The sequence below is a fragment of the Mizuhopecten yessoensis genome, unplaced genomic scaffold, assembly GCF_002113885.1.
Source record: "Mizuhopecten yessoensis strain PY_sf001 unplaced genomic scaffold, ASM211388v2 scaffold4001, whole genome shotgun sequence".
Taxonomy (NCBI): domain Eukaryota; kingdom Metazoa; phylum Mollusca; class Bivalvia; order Pectinida; family Pectinidae; genus Mizuhopecten; species Mizuhopecten yessoensis.
The window spans coordinates 634,121-650,642 of NW_018405326.1; the positions used below are offsets into that span (position 1 = coordinate 634,121).

The 16,522-nt window shown below is 41.0% G+C and overlaps 1 protein-coding gene across 3 annotated transcripts in view; it reads right to left on the reverse strand.

Moving 5' to 3' along the window:
- The window catches only part of LOC110448330 (phosphatidylinositol 3-kinase regulatory subunit alpha-like), a 204,576-nt gene that overhangs the window by 117,771 nt on the left and 70,283 nt on the right, over positions 1-16,522 (reverse strand). The window lies entirely within an intron of this gene.

A 16,522-nucleotide genomic window follows, 5' to 3' on the forward strand; every position in this document is an offset into this window, starting at 1 on the left:
TTTTACCCGATATATTCACTCTCGTACCATTCATATTCCAGTGTGATATACCGTCCTATGAGGTTACAATCGACACTCTTCAACATCATTATCACGATCTACTACTGTTACTTGATTAGGTAGATAATATCCTATGAGTGACCATGAGCTATGACATTATGACCCCCCCCCCCCCCCCCCCCCCCCCCCCCACAGTATGACCTTTGACAATATCCTTGACCTATGACCCCCAAAATATAATCAGGGGTATTAGAACCTGATGATATTGCTATGCTATGGGTGTGTTAGAGCCTGATGATATTACTATTCTATGGGTGTATTAGAGCCTGATGATATGACTATGCTATGGGTGTATCAGAACCTGATGATATTACTATGATATGGGTGTATGAGAACCTGATGATATTGCTATGCTATGGGTGTAATTATAATCAGGTGTATTAGAACCTGATGATATTGCTATGCTATGGGTGTGTTAGAGCCTGATGATATGACTATGCTATGGGTGTATCAGAACCTGATGATATTATTATGCTATGGGTGTATGAGAACCTGATGATATTACTATGCTATGGGTGTATTAGGACCTGATGATATTACTATGCTATGGGTATATGAGAACCTGATGATATTACTATGCTATGTGTGTATTAGGACCTGATGATATTACTATGCTCTGGGTGTATGAGAACCTGATGATATTGCTATGCTATGGGTGTATTAGGACCTGATGATATTACTATGCTCTGGGTGTATGAGAACCTGATGATATTGCTATGCTATGGGTGTATTAGGACCTGATGATATTACTATGCTCTGGGTGTATGAGAACCTGATGATATTGCTATGCTATGGGTGTATTAGGACCTGATAATATTACTATGCTATGGGTATATGAGAACCTGATGGTATTACTATGCTATGGGTGTATTAGACCCTGATGATATTACTCCCCTATGGGTGTATTAGAACCTGATGATATTACTCTTCTAGTGGTATATTAGAGCCTGATGATATTACTATGCTGTGGGTGTATGAGAACCTGATGATATTGCTATGCTATGGGTGTATTAGGACCTGATGATATTACTATGCTATGGGGGTATGAGAACCTGATGATATTACTATGCTATGGATGTATTAGAGCCTGATGATATTACTATGCTGTGGGTGTATGAGAACCTGATGATATTACGATGCTATGGGTGTATTAGAGCCTGATGATCTTACTATGCTATGGGTGTATCAGAACCTGTTGATATTACTATGCTATGGGTGTATGAGGACCTGATGATATTACTATGCTATGGATGTATTAGAGCCTGATGATATTACTATGATATGGGTGTATGAGAACCTGATGATCTTACTATGCTATGGGTGTATCAGAACCTGTTGATATTACTATGCTATGGGTGTATCAGAACCTGTTGATATTACTATGCTATGGGTGTATAAGAACCTGATGATATTACTATGCTATGAGTGTATGAGTACCTGATGATATTACTATGCTATGGATGTATTAGAGCCTGATGATATTACTATGCTCTGGGTGTATGAGAACCTGATGATATTGCTATGCTATGGGTGTATTAGGACCTGATGATATTACTATGCTCTGGGTGTATGAGAACCTGATGATATTGCTATGCTATGGGTGTATTAGGACCTGATAATATTACTATGCTATGGGTATATGAGAACCTTATGATATTACTATGCTATGGGTGTATGAGGACCTGATGATATTACTATGCTATGGCTGTATGAGAACCTGATGATATTACTATGGTATGGGTGTATTAGGACCTGATGATATTACTATGCTCTGGGTGTATGAGAACCTGATGATATTACTATGGTATGGGTGTATTAGGACCTGATGATATTACTATGCTATGGGTGTATTAGAACCTGATGATATTACTATGCTATGGGTATATGAGAACCTGAAGATATTACTATGCTATGGGTGTATTAGAGCCTGATGATATTACTATGCTATGGTGTAAATATAAACAAATTCTAGGGTTTACCAGATATCATGAACCGGAGCTTGTATTGGTCAAATGTGACCTTTGACCTTTAATCTTGACAGATGACCACCAAGTATTAGAACCTGATGATATTACTATGCTATGGGTGTATCAGAGCCTGATGATATTACTATGATATGGGTGTATGAGAGCCTGATGATATGACTGTGCTATGGGTGTATGAGAGCCTGATGATATTACGATGCTATGGGTGTATGAGAGCCTGATGATATGACTGTGCTATGGGTGTATGAGAGCCTGATGATATTACTATGCTATGGGTGTATGAGAGCCTGATGATATTACTATGCTATGGTGTAAATATAAACAAATTCTAGGGTTTACCAGATATCATGAACCGGAGCTTGTATTGGTCAAATGTGACCTTTGACCTTTAATCTTGACAGATGACCACCAAAATCTAAAAAGGTATTAGAATTCCATCATACCTTGGTGCAATCTTAAATGAATATGTCAAGGGGTTCATAAGATTCTTATAAACAGCACACCTCTACGAAGGACAGAGACAGAGACACAAGGACAGAACAATTACTATATACCTGCTTCCACTAAGTGGGGGGTATAACCAATTGTTACAATCCAATATGTTGATTGTGTATCATAAAATGGACATAAACATTTTATCAATGCTAAGTATCAAAGTAACCTTGAGGGACGTAATTCCCCCCNCCCCCCCCCCCCCCCCCCCCCGAAACATAAATAGGAACAGAGGTTATATACACTTGTATCACATCATAAAATATCTTAATGAATCAAGGAATTAATGTCCCAGTTTTTAGTTTAATAGGTCGGTCACTATTTAATAGTGCTGGAGCCGAGCTGACCAACACTTCGACCAGTCCTGGAGGATAAACAATAGGCATTAAGTGGACCACCAAGGCATTTGGCCTGCGTCCATTTAATTATAAACTGCTCTGGACTGGACAGTGTCCTACATTTGATACACAACTCACTGACCAGGTAAAGCCATGGGTTCAGGTGAACAAACCCGAACAACGAGTGAACAGTACCCGAGGGTAATGTACCTTTATCCCAGATCAAGGTACAAATCAATCCCTAATCATATCTGTAAGAATGATACAGTATCAAAGCGGAAATGGGTAACTTACTTTGTGGGTCACTGACCCTAATTACAGAAATTTTAACAATATGTAGGTAGGTAGGTATATGTGTGTTTCAACATCAGTTCAAATATCAGTTAAACCGATCATAATTATGGAACTTGGACAGAACAATCATCCTTAAAAACATGTCGCTAAATCATCTCCATTTTATATATTTATTTTAAAAGTATAAACAGGTGCGTGGAATTAGACAAGTCTAGCAAGGAGCCTGCCCTCCATCTGTGTAGTTTAGTTTAGTCAGGTAGAGTAGGAATCTTGACCTAGCATTGCTGTTTAGTTTGCTTTAGACAAGTCTAGCAAGGAGCCTGCCCTCCATCTGTGTAGTTTAGTTTAGTCAGGTAGAGTAGGAATCTTGACCTAGCATTGCTGTTTAGTTTGCTTTAGACAACTTTAGCATGGAGTCTAACCTCTTTGTTTTAGGCTTGGTTTAGCAGGGAGCCTAACCTCTTTGTTGAAGGTTTGGTTTAGCGGGGAGCCTAACCACTATGTTCAAGGTTTAGTTTAGTGGGGAGCCTATAACCACTTTGTTCAAGGTTTGGTTTAGCGGGGAGCCTAACCTCTGTGTTCAAGTTTTGGTTTAGTGGGGAGCCTAACCTCTTTGTTCAAGGTTTGGTTTAGCGGGGAGCCTAACCTCTGTGTTCAAGTTTTGGTTTAGTGGGGTGCCTAACCACTTTGTTCAAGGTTTGGTTTAGCGGGGAGCCTAACCTCTGTGTTCAAGTTTTGGTTTAGTGGGGAGCCTAACCTCTTTGTTCAAGGTTTGGGTTAGCAGGGAGCCTAACCACTTTGTTCAAGGTTTGGTTTAGCAGGGAGCCTAACCTCTGTGTTCAAGGTTTGGTTTAGTGGGGAGCCTAACCTCTGTGTTCAAGGTTGGTTTAGCGGGGAGCCTGACCTCTTTATTCAAGGTTTGGTTTAGCGGGGAGCCTAACCTCTGTGTTCAAGGTTTGGTTTAGCGGGGAGCCTTACCTCTGTGTTCAAGGTTTGGTTTAGCGGGGAGCCTAACCTTTGTGTTCAAGGTTTGGTTTAGCGGGGAGCCTAACTTCTGTGTTCAAGGTTTGGTTTAACGGGAAGCCTGACATAACATTGACTGTTGAACCATCACTGATTAGCTAGTGTTATATACCGATAATACAACATATATTGCTGTCTGCATGAAAGCGTTTTATGGTAAGGATTGCCAATCTATAATAACTAACAATAGCTGACAGTCATTGTTTCATTTCACCACAGAGCAGGTTCAGGTTCCGGCAATTAGGTCATCGCAAATGTAGTCAGCTTCGGTTAACTGAGGTCAAATGAGGTCAGCAAGGGTCAACAAGGATACACTAAGTTCCTTGGAGATTTGAAGCAGCTTTTTTTTCCTTCATTAGTTGTCAGCTTCCTTCAACATGGCCAACACACACACATATAAATCTGTAAGCCGATGTGGAGCAGGTACTTAGTACAAGTACTTGTGTACCGTGTTACAAGTTCTAATGGAAAAGATTTCCTTTGCAGCCAATATGCACTGCTGTGCATGCATTATAATCACAGCTTGAGAACATGACTACTGCAGCTTAACTTGAGCCCTGCGTGATCAGGATGGTTTCACCATGTCAGAGAATACTGGTACACACTTTACAATACTAAGTGATATTACTGGTGAATGGCGAATGTTTCATCGGGTGGAAGTGGGTGGGAGTTACCCAGTAGACAGCACAGAGACATCTTGTGTGATATCTCTGGCTGGTGATAGGAGGATATTTACATGTGTGAAGGTCAAATAAGACTATTTCCTAAAACTAACACTGAGGACTAGTGAATGACCATACTTGGTTAAGATTTTACTTACAAATATCCAACTGCAAACACTTACGTCTCAAGAAATATGAATTTTTATGTTGACTTCTGAACAAAAACCATAAAAAAATTAACATTTTGTAAATATCTTTCATGTGATTCAATTAAACCATGCAAGGACACAAATCCTACCAGATATAATACTGGAAAAGCAATTATAAAACAAGTGTTTTGGGAAAAAAATTGTGATTCATGGTATCATTTCGAATTTGAACGTTGTTATTGCTGAAATCCATCTTTTTGAAAGTTTCTATTCTTATTTCAAATTCACCCATTGTCTTGACAGTTGAATTGTATGCTGTCAAAACCATCGTTTCATCAAGGACAGAACCCAGGATACACAGTAATTATACAAATAGTTTACCACATTATTGGGAATTTAATTGACACAAGTTATACATCTGACCATGACTTTTAAGCTTATTAATACTCTTTTGTTCTCTTTTATAGAAACAAGACAAAGCATTGTGAACAATCCTGTCACCAAAGGGCCATAACTCTGTATATAGAGGGACACAAGACCCAATTTCAGTATGTGAATGCAGCAATCTGCCATCCCGAGAAGTGCTCGTATACAAACTATTACAAAGTTTGTTAATTGTAGGTAACAGAGTATACAAAACAGGCCTTGGTAAAAGTGACCAGCTGACTGATTGACCGAATGACTGATGGTAATATCCGGTAATATCAACAGAGGACCAATAAGAAACCAATATTATCAGTACAAACTAGGCTGACCTCTGGGGATGACCATTTCTGGGCTCTTTAACACATCTGACTTCTACTGGCTATAATACATTACAAAGCTCTGATATTGTGAATGTGGAGAAGAAGGGTTTTAAAGCTAATCACCTATTATCACTGTTATCTTACTTTGATCTGTGATGCAGGCTTCTTCTATAACAAAATGGCCCTGATCTGAACAATTCGCAAGATGACTCTTTTCATCGTTTTATAAGTATACAAGTTCACAGAGTTTTAGAAGTTTATAATGGTGTATATAAATAAATAAATAAAAAAATAATAAATATACAACATTTGATATAGCGCCCTATCTAGCTAACATGAGCCACTCTAAAGCGCTTTACAGTACATAGATATACAGTTTTATACAGTCAATACAATTAGCATATATATATTAATCAATACAATATTGAGGAATTCGCAGGAGCTGATAAGGCGCTAACTACTAGTCCTATGCCACCTGGCTAATATCTCCCTATGTGTGTATGCCTGTGTGTGTGTTGGAGATGTATTGTGTTCTGTTTGTAGTGGGACCGTGCTTACAATGGTTTCATTTATAGTGCCACCTCACTTGAATGCTACAGCACAGATACTGCAACACCCACCCCAGACCATTTTATACTCCACCTGGGTTGTTGGAGTTGTGTGGGCAGGAGAAAAACACTTTCTCCAATATTCCATGCATACGGCAACTTTGGGGATCGAACCCTGGCCGCCTGCTTGGAAGGCCGGAGTGTTAACCACTCGACCAATCCGCCCATATTGGGAAAAAAATTAGGAAAACAAAGACCCATGGGCTATATGTACATTCAGAATCAAACAAATCCACAACATTTTAGAAATTAAACTACTGATTTATTGAAACTAGTCCTTTGAAATTGTTGAAAGCTAGATAATGACCCTTAGTCAAATTTCACAGGGGACAATAACAGGTGCTAACATATATACTAAGTATAACGAGTACAATAAACGCAAAGCTGTGTTCTTGTATTCATCTGAACATACAAATACTTGTATGTATAGAAAGTGAATTATAAGTTCAATAATTTTAACTCTTAGTACAGATAAATACACCCTGTGACCTAATGATACTATAATCTACATGTGTCAGAGAGACTTTACAAGTCAAAGGCCACATATCAACTGACATTATAACAGATTGGGTTTTTACCTGGCCATTACCTGAGCACTCTACTTTGCGGCTTAGTATGTTCATTGTGGCAAGGCAAACCTGTGGTCAGTAACTGACCAAACACTAAGGACATCCACCTCCCCTATGGCCCACTCACCAGACCTGTGGCCAATAACCTGTACTGTTTGCTGAACAAACAGACTTTGACCTCCCCATGATTTTTAATGATATACTTCCCTTGAACCCTTTCCAAAGGTAATGCACACAAATCTGACCTGACTCCAACACATCCAGTCAGACATTAGCTTACTTAGGGGAGGCCCTTTCTGTAGCGTTTCACCTAATTATCACACGTTCAAAACCTCTGAGTCAGGTGACCTAATTACCACATATGTAAGACCTGTGGTGCTACAATTAACCTAATAACCACACATGTGATGCTACAGTTGACCTAGTTATCACACATGTGGTGCTAGAGTTGACCTAATTACCACATGTGTGATGCTACAGTTGATCTAATTACCACACATTTGATGCTAGAGTTGGCCTAATTACCACATGTGTAATGCTACAGTTGACATAATTACCACACATGTGATGATATAGTTGACCTCATAACCACATGTGTAATGCTAGTCGACCTAATTACCACATTCAATGCTACAGTTGACCTAATTACCACACATGTGGTGCTACAGTTGACCTAATTACCGCATGTGTAATGCTACAGTTGACCTAATTACTACACATGTGGTGCCGTAGTTGACCTAATTACCACATGTGTAATGCTACAGATGACATAATAACCATACATGTGGTGCTCCAGTTGACCTAATTACCACATGTGTGATGCTACAGTTGACCTTATTACCACATATGTGGTGCTACAGTTGATCTAACTACCATATTGGTGATGCTACAGTTGACCTAATTACCAAATGTGTAATGCTACATTTGACCTAATTAACAAATGTGTAATACTACAGTTGACCTTATTAACACATGTGTGATGCTACAGTTGACCTAATTACCACACATGTGGTGCCACAGTTGACCTAATTACCACATTTGTAATGCTACAGTTGACCTAATTACCACATGTGTGATGCTACAGTTGACCTACTTACCACATATGTGGTGCTACAGTTGACCTACTTACCACATGGGTGATGCTACAGTTGACCTAATTACCACATGTGTAATGCTACAGTTGACCTAATTACCAAATGAATGATGCTACAGTTAACCTAATTGTAACACCCACAAGCACTTGCTCCAGCCTATTTACTTTTTTTATTTATCTGGGTGTTTTTTTTATATTTTTCATATTCAACAGATTTTCTGTTTGTTGAGGCAGAGGAATGCTTACTGGGGTAGATGTATATATTTTTAGGAAAAAATAACGTATCTAATTTTGACACTAGTTAGCTGGATAAGTCTGGAGGGTTAACAACCTCAAATAGAGCCAATTTAGAGGCTATTCTTCCAGACTACACTGGTAAGGCAGCACCCTGGCTTCATCAACATACCGTTACCAGCAAGGATGGCTGGCAATTTAAGCGTAATTAATTAAATTATATGATATTGACACACGTGGAATAAAACAGGAGATATTGACACCTGTGTTATACAACAACAGACAGAGATATTGACACCTGTGTAATACAACAACAGACAGGGATATTGACATCTGTGTTATACAACAATAGACAGAGATATTGACACCTTTATAACACAACAATGGACAGAGATATTGATACCTGTGGAATACAATGGACAGATATATTGACACCTGTGTAATACAACAATGGACAGAGATATTGACACCTGTATAATACAACAATAGACAGAGTTATTGACATCTGTATAATACAACAATAGACAGAGATATTGACACCTGTATAATACAACAATAGACAGATATATTGACATCTGTGTAATACAACAATAGACAGAGATATTGACACCTGTGGAATACAACAATAGACAGAGATATTGACACCTGTGGAATACAACAATAGACAGAGATATTGACACCTGTATAATACAACAATAGACAGATATATTGACACCTGTGGAATACAACAATGGACAGAAATATTGACACCTGTGGAATACAACAATGGACAGAAATATTGACACCTGTGGAAAACACAATAGATGATGAGAGGTATTGACATGTGACATATTCTATGTCAGTTGTTAGTGACAGGTATGATGTGCTTCAATACCACAAAGGGGCAATATCCCAAAACAGGAAATTGTAACTGTCTCAGCAGAATGGAGACCCATAAAGAAAGGTGGAGCTATGTAAGGTTTATAGGTGACTATAAAACCTATGTGTGTACTTATAGTGGTCAGTGCCCTGGCTTACTCATTGTCTTATAGTCAAGCTGTGGTCCACTCCCACTCTACAGACCTGTGGCCCACCCCCTCACTTTACATCTGTAGTCCAACATCTACAAACCTGTGGTCCACCCCCTCACTTTACATCTGTAGTCCTCCCATCTACAAACCTGCGGTCCTCCCCCTCCCTTTACATCTGTAGTCCACCCATCTACAAATCTGTGGTCCACCCCCTCACTTTAAATCTGTAGTCCACCCATCTACAAACCTGTTGTCCACCCCGTCACTTTACATCTGTGGTCCACCCCCTCACTTTACATCTGTATTCCACCCATCTACAAACCTGTGGACCACCCCCTCACTTTACATCTGTAGTCCAACATCTACAAACCTTTGGTCCACCCCCTCACTTTACATCTGTATTCCACCCATCTACAAACCTGTGGACCACCCCCTCACTTTACATATGTAGGCCACCCATCTACAAACCTGTGGTCCACCCCTTCACTTTGCATCTGTGGTCCACCCCCTCACTTTACATCTGTATTCCACCCATCTACAAACCTGTGGACCACCCCCTCACTTTACATCTGTAGTCCAACATCTACAAACCTTTGGTCCACCCCCTCACTTTACATCTGTAGCCCACCCATCTACAAACCTGTGGCCCACCTCTTCACTTTACATCTGTAGTCCACCCATGTACAAACCTGTGGTCCACCCCTTCACTTTGCATCTGTGGTCCACCCCCTCACTTTACATCTGGAGTCCAACATCTACAAACCTGTGGTCCACCCCTTCACTTTGCATCTGTGGTCCACCCCCTCACTTTACATCTGTCGTCCACCCATCTACAAACCTGTGGCCCACCCCCTCACTTTACATCTGTAGTCCACCCATCTACAAACCTGTGGCCCACCTCTTCACTTTACATCTGTAGTCCACCCATATACAAACCTGTGGTCCACCCCTTCACTTTACATCTGTAGTCCACCCATCTACAAACCTGTGGTCCACCCCCTCACTTTACATCTGTAGTCCACCCATTTACAAATCTGTGGTCAACCCCCTCACTTTACATCTGTAGTCCACCAATCTACAAATCTGTGGTCCACCCCCTCACTTTACATCTGTAGTCCCCCCATCTACAAGCCTGTGGCCCACCCCTTCACTTTACATCTGTAGTCCACCCATCTACAAACCTTTGGTCCACCCCCTCGCTTTACATCTGTAGTCCACCCTCTCACTTTACATCTGTAGTCCGCCCATCTACAAACCTGTGGTCCACCCCCTCACTTTACGGCTGTAGTCCACCATCTACAAACCTGTGGTCCACACCCTCACTTTACATCTGTAGTCCACCCATTTACAAATCTGTGGTCCACCCCCTCACTTTACATCTTTAGTCCACCTATCTACAACTCTGTGGTCCACCCCCTCACTTTACATCTGTAGACCACCCATCTACAAACCTGTGGTCCACCCCATCACTTTACATCTGTAGTCCACCAATCTACAAACCTGTGGCCCACCCCCTCACTTTACATCTGTAGTCCACCCACCTACAAACATGTGGTCAACCCCCTCACTTTACATCTGTAGTCCACCCATCCACAAACCTGTGGTCCCAACCCTCACTTTACATCTGTAGTCCACCCATCTACAAATCTGTGATCCACCCCCTCACTTTACATCTGTAGTCCACCTATCTACAAATCTGTGGTCCACCCCATCACTTTACATCTGTAGTCCACCCATCTACAAAACTGTGGTCCACCCCCTCACTTTACATCTGTAGTCCAACCTGTGGCCCACCCCCTCACTTTACATCTGTAGTCCACCCACCTACAAACATGTGGTCAACCCCCTCACTTTACATCTGTAGTCAACCAATCTACAAATCTGTGGTCCACCCCCTCACTTTACATCTGTAGACCACCCATCTACAAACCTGTGGTCCACCCCATCACTTTACATCTGTAGTCCACCAATCTACAAATCTGTGGTCCACCCCCCCACTTTACATCTGTAGTCCACCCATCTACAAACCTTTGGTCCACCCCCTCACTTTACATCTGTAGTCCACCCATCTACAAACCTTTGGTCCACCCCCTCACTTTACATCTGTAGTCCACCCTCTCACTTTACATCTGTAGTCCACCCATCTACAAACCTGTGGCCCACCCCCTCACCTTACATCTGTAGTCCACCCATCTACACTTCTGTGGTCCACCCCCTCACTTTACGTCTGTAGTCCACCATCTACAAACCTGTGGTCCACCCCCTCACTTTACATCTGTAGTCCACCCATCTACAAATCTGTGATCCACCCCCTCACTTTACATCTGTAGTCCACCTATCTACAAATCTGTGGTCCACCCCATCACTTTACATCTGTAGTCCACCCATCTACAAATCTGTGGTCCACCCCATCACTTTACATCTGTAGTCCACCCATCTACAAACCTGTGGTCCACCCCCTCACTTTACGTCTGTAGTCCACCATCTACAAACCTGTGGTCCACCCCTTCACTTTACATCTGTAGTCCAACCATTTACAAACCTGTGGTCCACCCCTTCACTTTACATCTATAGTCCACCCATCTACAAACCTGTGGTCAACCCCCTCACTTTACATCTGTAGTCCACCCATCTTAAAATCTGTGGTCCACCCCCTCACTTTACATCTGTAGTCCACCCATTTACAACCCTGTGGTCCACCCCCTCACTTTCCATCTGTAGTCCACCGATCTACAAACCTGTGGTGAGCCACCCCCTTCACTTTACATCTAGAGTCCACCCATCTACAACCCTGTGGTCCACCCCCTCGCTTTACATCTGTAGTCCTCCCATCTACAAATCTGTGGGCAACCCCCTCACTTTACTCTGTAGTCCACCCAGTTACAAACCTGTGGTGAGCCACCCCCTTCACTTTACATCTATAGTCCCTTATAGTCAAGCTGTGGTCCACTCCCTCACTTTACATCCGTAGTCCACCCATCTTCAAACCTGTGGTCCACCCCCTCACTTTATATCTGTAGTCCACCCGTCTACAAACCTGTGGTGAGCCACCCCCTTCACTTTACATCTGCAGTCCACCGTTAGTCCACCCATCTACAAATCTTTGGCCCACCCCCTCACTTTACATCTGTAGTCCACCCATTTACAAACCTGTGGTGGGCCACCCCCTTCACTTTACATCTGCAGTCCACCCTTAGTCCACCCATCTACAAACCTGTGGTCCATCCCATTGAAATGTTGGAATAGTTCATTTTGAACATTTCAGGGGTTAATGAGTTAAAAGACCTTTAAATAGTGTTACAAGCATTGCTACTGAACTGCAGCAGAAATAGGTGGCTGTTTGACAGGCATGGGCTTAGTGCCGAACAGATAGGCTACTTTTCTTATCTTTTGTGGAGGGGGAGGAGGAGGTCAAATGTAAGTCTTACATTTTCCTTTTTATCAGGTATAACGGTATACTGTGGTCTTTTCAAGGCCAGGGAAAGGGCAATATCCGGAATAAAATCTACATTGATAACAAGTATCCCCACAACACACAAAGACCCCGGAGTGTTACCTGTATAGATGTAATGACAGATGACACACTGATAGCTTCACTAATGAATTATGAACTTTTGGCCCTCCATTTACATAATAAGGTATTAGCCAGCAGATGAGGTTATTGGCCCTATCAGGTGGACAGATGCTCCTGGCGCTCACTCATTTAAACCACTCCATTGCCCTTAATGACACACAGATGCCCTCATACAGGGCTGGTCTGTTGTACTTTTATATATAACAGAAAGAATGCTGAGTATGGTTCAGGAGGAAAGTTTTTTATTTTCATTGAAAAGTAAACCAAATTCTGTTTGGAGTTATAGTCTTATAACTCTGAACATTAATGCAGACCAATGGAATGAGACATGCTAGCACATTTAGAGGTCACATAGCACTGCAGACCTCAATTCTACTAAAGTTCCTAACTTTGAAAACATTTCCATTCTCAAAATCAGACATTGGTTCATGGGCTACATTTTTTACATTGTAATAATGTCATATAACATATTTACGTATCTTTTAGAAATTTTACACTGTTAAGGCGTCAAGAAAATCTAAAATGCTAAAATTTCAAAATACTCAAGATAAGTTCACGAAACTGGAGGCAGACTAAAAAAATGAAATGTTTTTCTCACCTTTTAAGATTTGTAACAACTAACGAGATCTTTATAGAAATAGCGTACAGGTAACAGGTTCAACTCCCTCACCAGGACTTTGTCCCTCAGGTAAAACACACTTGGGGTTGAGTATAGGTCAAGTTCAGGTCATGTCCGGATCACACACTTTGTAAGTTTAGCAAACGTTACATCGTAACTATTTATTATAATTTCAAATGATGGATATTCTTTTCCTTCGTTTTAGGTTTTTGCATTTTTATCCTTGAAATGAGCGTGAATTACTTTGTTAGCTCAACAAAATCTTACCTCAAACAGTTGAATGACGGACATTAATTTCTTTCTTGTTTTTCGATGACCAAACAGTTAACAGGTGTGTGGTTAGCTTAACTAACGTTACATCAAAGCTTTTCAATATTTATTTTCAATTATTTTTCTAGTTTCTTGCTTTTAATTCCCAAGGGGATATTCATTGATTTTTGCCTTGGCATCTACCCATTGTAAATAAGTAAACCATATGTTATGTGTCTCATGCCAAAAAGAGGATTGTAATGTGCTATTCCACATCGTTTTGGCTCATGACACTGGGGGGGTCAGGGTTTGGGGGGGGGATGGGGTAGGCGTTGGGGTAGGCATCAAGGAAAAATGACAATGATAAATAACTCAATGAACATAGGTTGTGTCCTCAGCTGTTTAAAAAAAATATTTCAAATATGTAATGATAGCAAATTTCTAACTTAGAGCAGCTCCATACCAGTACAAAAAAGCAAGGCAGCTGAGGAAAAGCTATTAAAGTAATTACTATGTCTTAGGGAAATCTCCACAGAATCTATATATATATATATATATCTGTATGTATGTAAAGTTTCAGAAGGCCTAGATTGTGTATCTTTGTAGCACCAGTAGGAACTGCGATTTTATGGCAGGCTGTCTGTTTCATGTCTGTTACTGTAGCAGTAAGGATTGATGTGGGAGACTGCTGGGTTAACTACACCCTCACAACCTTAGTACAAACAGGCAAATACCTCCAGTACCACTGAACTACTTTTACAGAAGTCCCAGACTAGCCCATCAATAGATGTAGCACTGAATTCATGTTCATGTGTAGAGAAACCCAGATCAGTGCAAAAAGGCAAGCTACACATTTTTCTAACTTTTTTACGTCTTTGTATCCTCTCTGTCTGGCAGCAGCAGTAAACATTTCAAGGGTTTAAAACAGAATGGCTGGTTACAGTAAGAATCAAACTTTAAATGGGATGGTTACAGCAGCTAACTAAAGAAGTGTATGGTTACAGCAGGGATCAACTACATTAGAGGCTGGTAACAGCAGGGATTTACTACATAAGAGGTTGGTTACAGCAAGGATCAACTACATCAGAGGCTGGTTACAGCAGCTAACTAAATAAGTGTATGGTTACAGCAGGAATCAACTACATTAGAGGCTGGTTACAGCAGGGATCAACTACATTAGAGGCTGGTTACAGCAGGAATCAACTACATAAGAGGCTGGTTACAGCAGGGATCAACTACATTAGAGGCTGGTTACAGCAGGGATCAACTACATTAGAGGCTGGTTACAGCAGGGATTTACTACAAAGGGGTTGGTTACAGCAATGATCAACTACATCAGAGGCTGGTTACAGCAGGAATCAACTACATTAAAGGCTGGTTACAGCAGCTTACTAAATAAGTGTATGGTTACAGCAGGAATCAACTACATCATAGGCTGGTTACAGCAGGAATCAACTACATTAGAGGCTGGTTACAGCAAGGATTTACTACATAAAAGGTTGGTTACAGCAGGAATCAACTACATCAGAGGCTGATTACAGCAGCTAACTAAATAAGTGTATGGTTACAGCAGGAATCAACTACATTAGAGGCTGGTTACAGCAATAATCAACTTCATCAGAGGCTGGTTACAGCAGGAATCAACTACATTAGAGGCTGGTTCCAGCAGGAATCAACTACATTAGTGGCTGGTTACAGCAGGAATCAACTAAATCAGAGGCTGGGTACAGCAGGAATCAACTAAATCAGAGGCTGGGTACAGCAGGAATCAACTAAATCAGAGGCTGGGTACAGCAGGAATCAACTAAATCAGAGGCTGGGTACAGCAGGAATCAACTAAATCAGAGGCTGGGTACAGCAGGAATCAACTAAATCAGAGGCTGGGTACAGCAGGAATCAACTACAGCAGAGGCTGGTTACAGCAGGAATCAACTACATTAGAGGCTGGTTACTGCAGAAGTGAACTATATAAGGGGCTTGTGATAGCAGGATGGACAATATCCAAGGCTGTTACAGCAGGAGTCAACTATCTAAGGGGCTGGCAACAGCAGGTGTCAACTATCTAAGGGGCTGGCAACAGCAGGTGTCAACTATCTTAGGGGCTGGTTACAGCAGAGTGGACAATATCAGAGGCTTTTACAGCCGGTTTTACAGGTGGACTTTATGTTAGACATGTTGAGATTTTTTAGAAGTTTTACTTTAAATGGTCATACAGTTTGACCAATAACTTTAAGCCTGTTACCTTCAGAATTCAGACTGCAAAATGGCTACAGGATGACATGATATTTAGGAAGTGATGTGAAACATTGGTATACATCCTAATATCATATATCGAAAACAATTTTAAATGTTCTTTCTGTTAAATCTCCGGTCAGAAATGGAATTAAATTGACTCCGAAATATCAGTTAAAAGATTAAAACAGTGACAATTTTTGTTTCCATTTGAGAGTGAAAAGTCCTAGAAATTTTGCTGAGTGTGCAAAAATTGTGGAAGCTTTACATTTGTACATACATAGATATATATATATGACTGTCTACATACTGTCACACTGGTCATCATAAAACTGCCCGCTGGCCAGTATATACATATCAGCCTCACTGACAGGTCAACTAATGTCATGATTAAGCATTTCTAGCCACCATATAAATCAGATATACAATCATGTAATCTTGGCTTAACCCCAGAGGTTAATGAAGTAGGTCACTTCGGTGCAAGGGTGTGATAGGGCAGGTTTCATGTTAACTAACAAAAGTTTCCCCTCCCCTCCCTAACAGCACCTTCTCCCCTTCCTTGACACTCCCCCCCCCCCCCCCCCC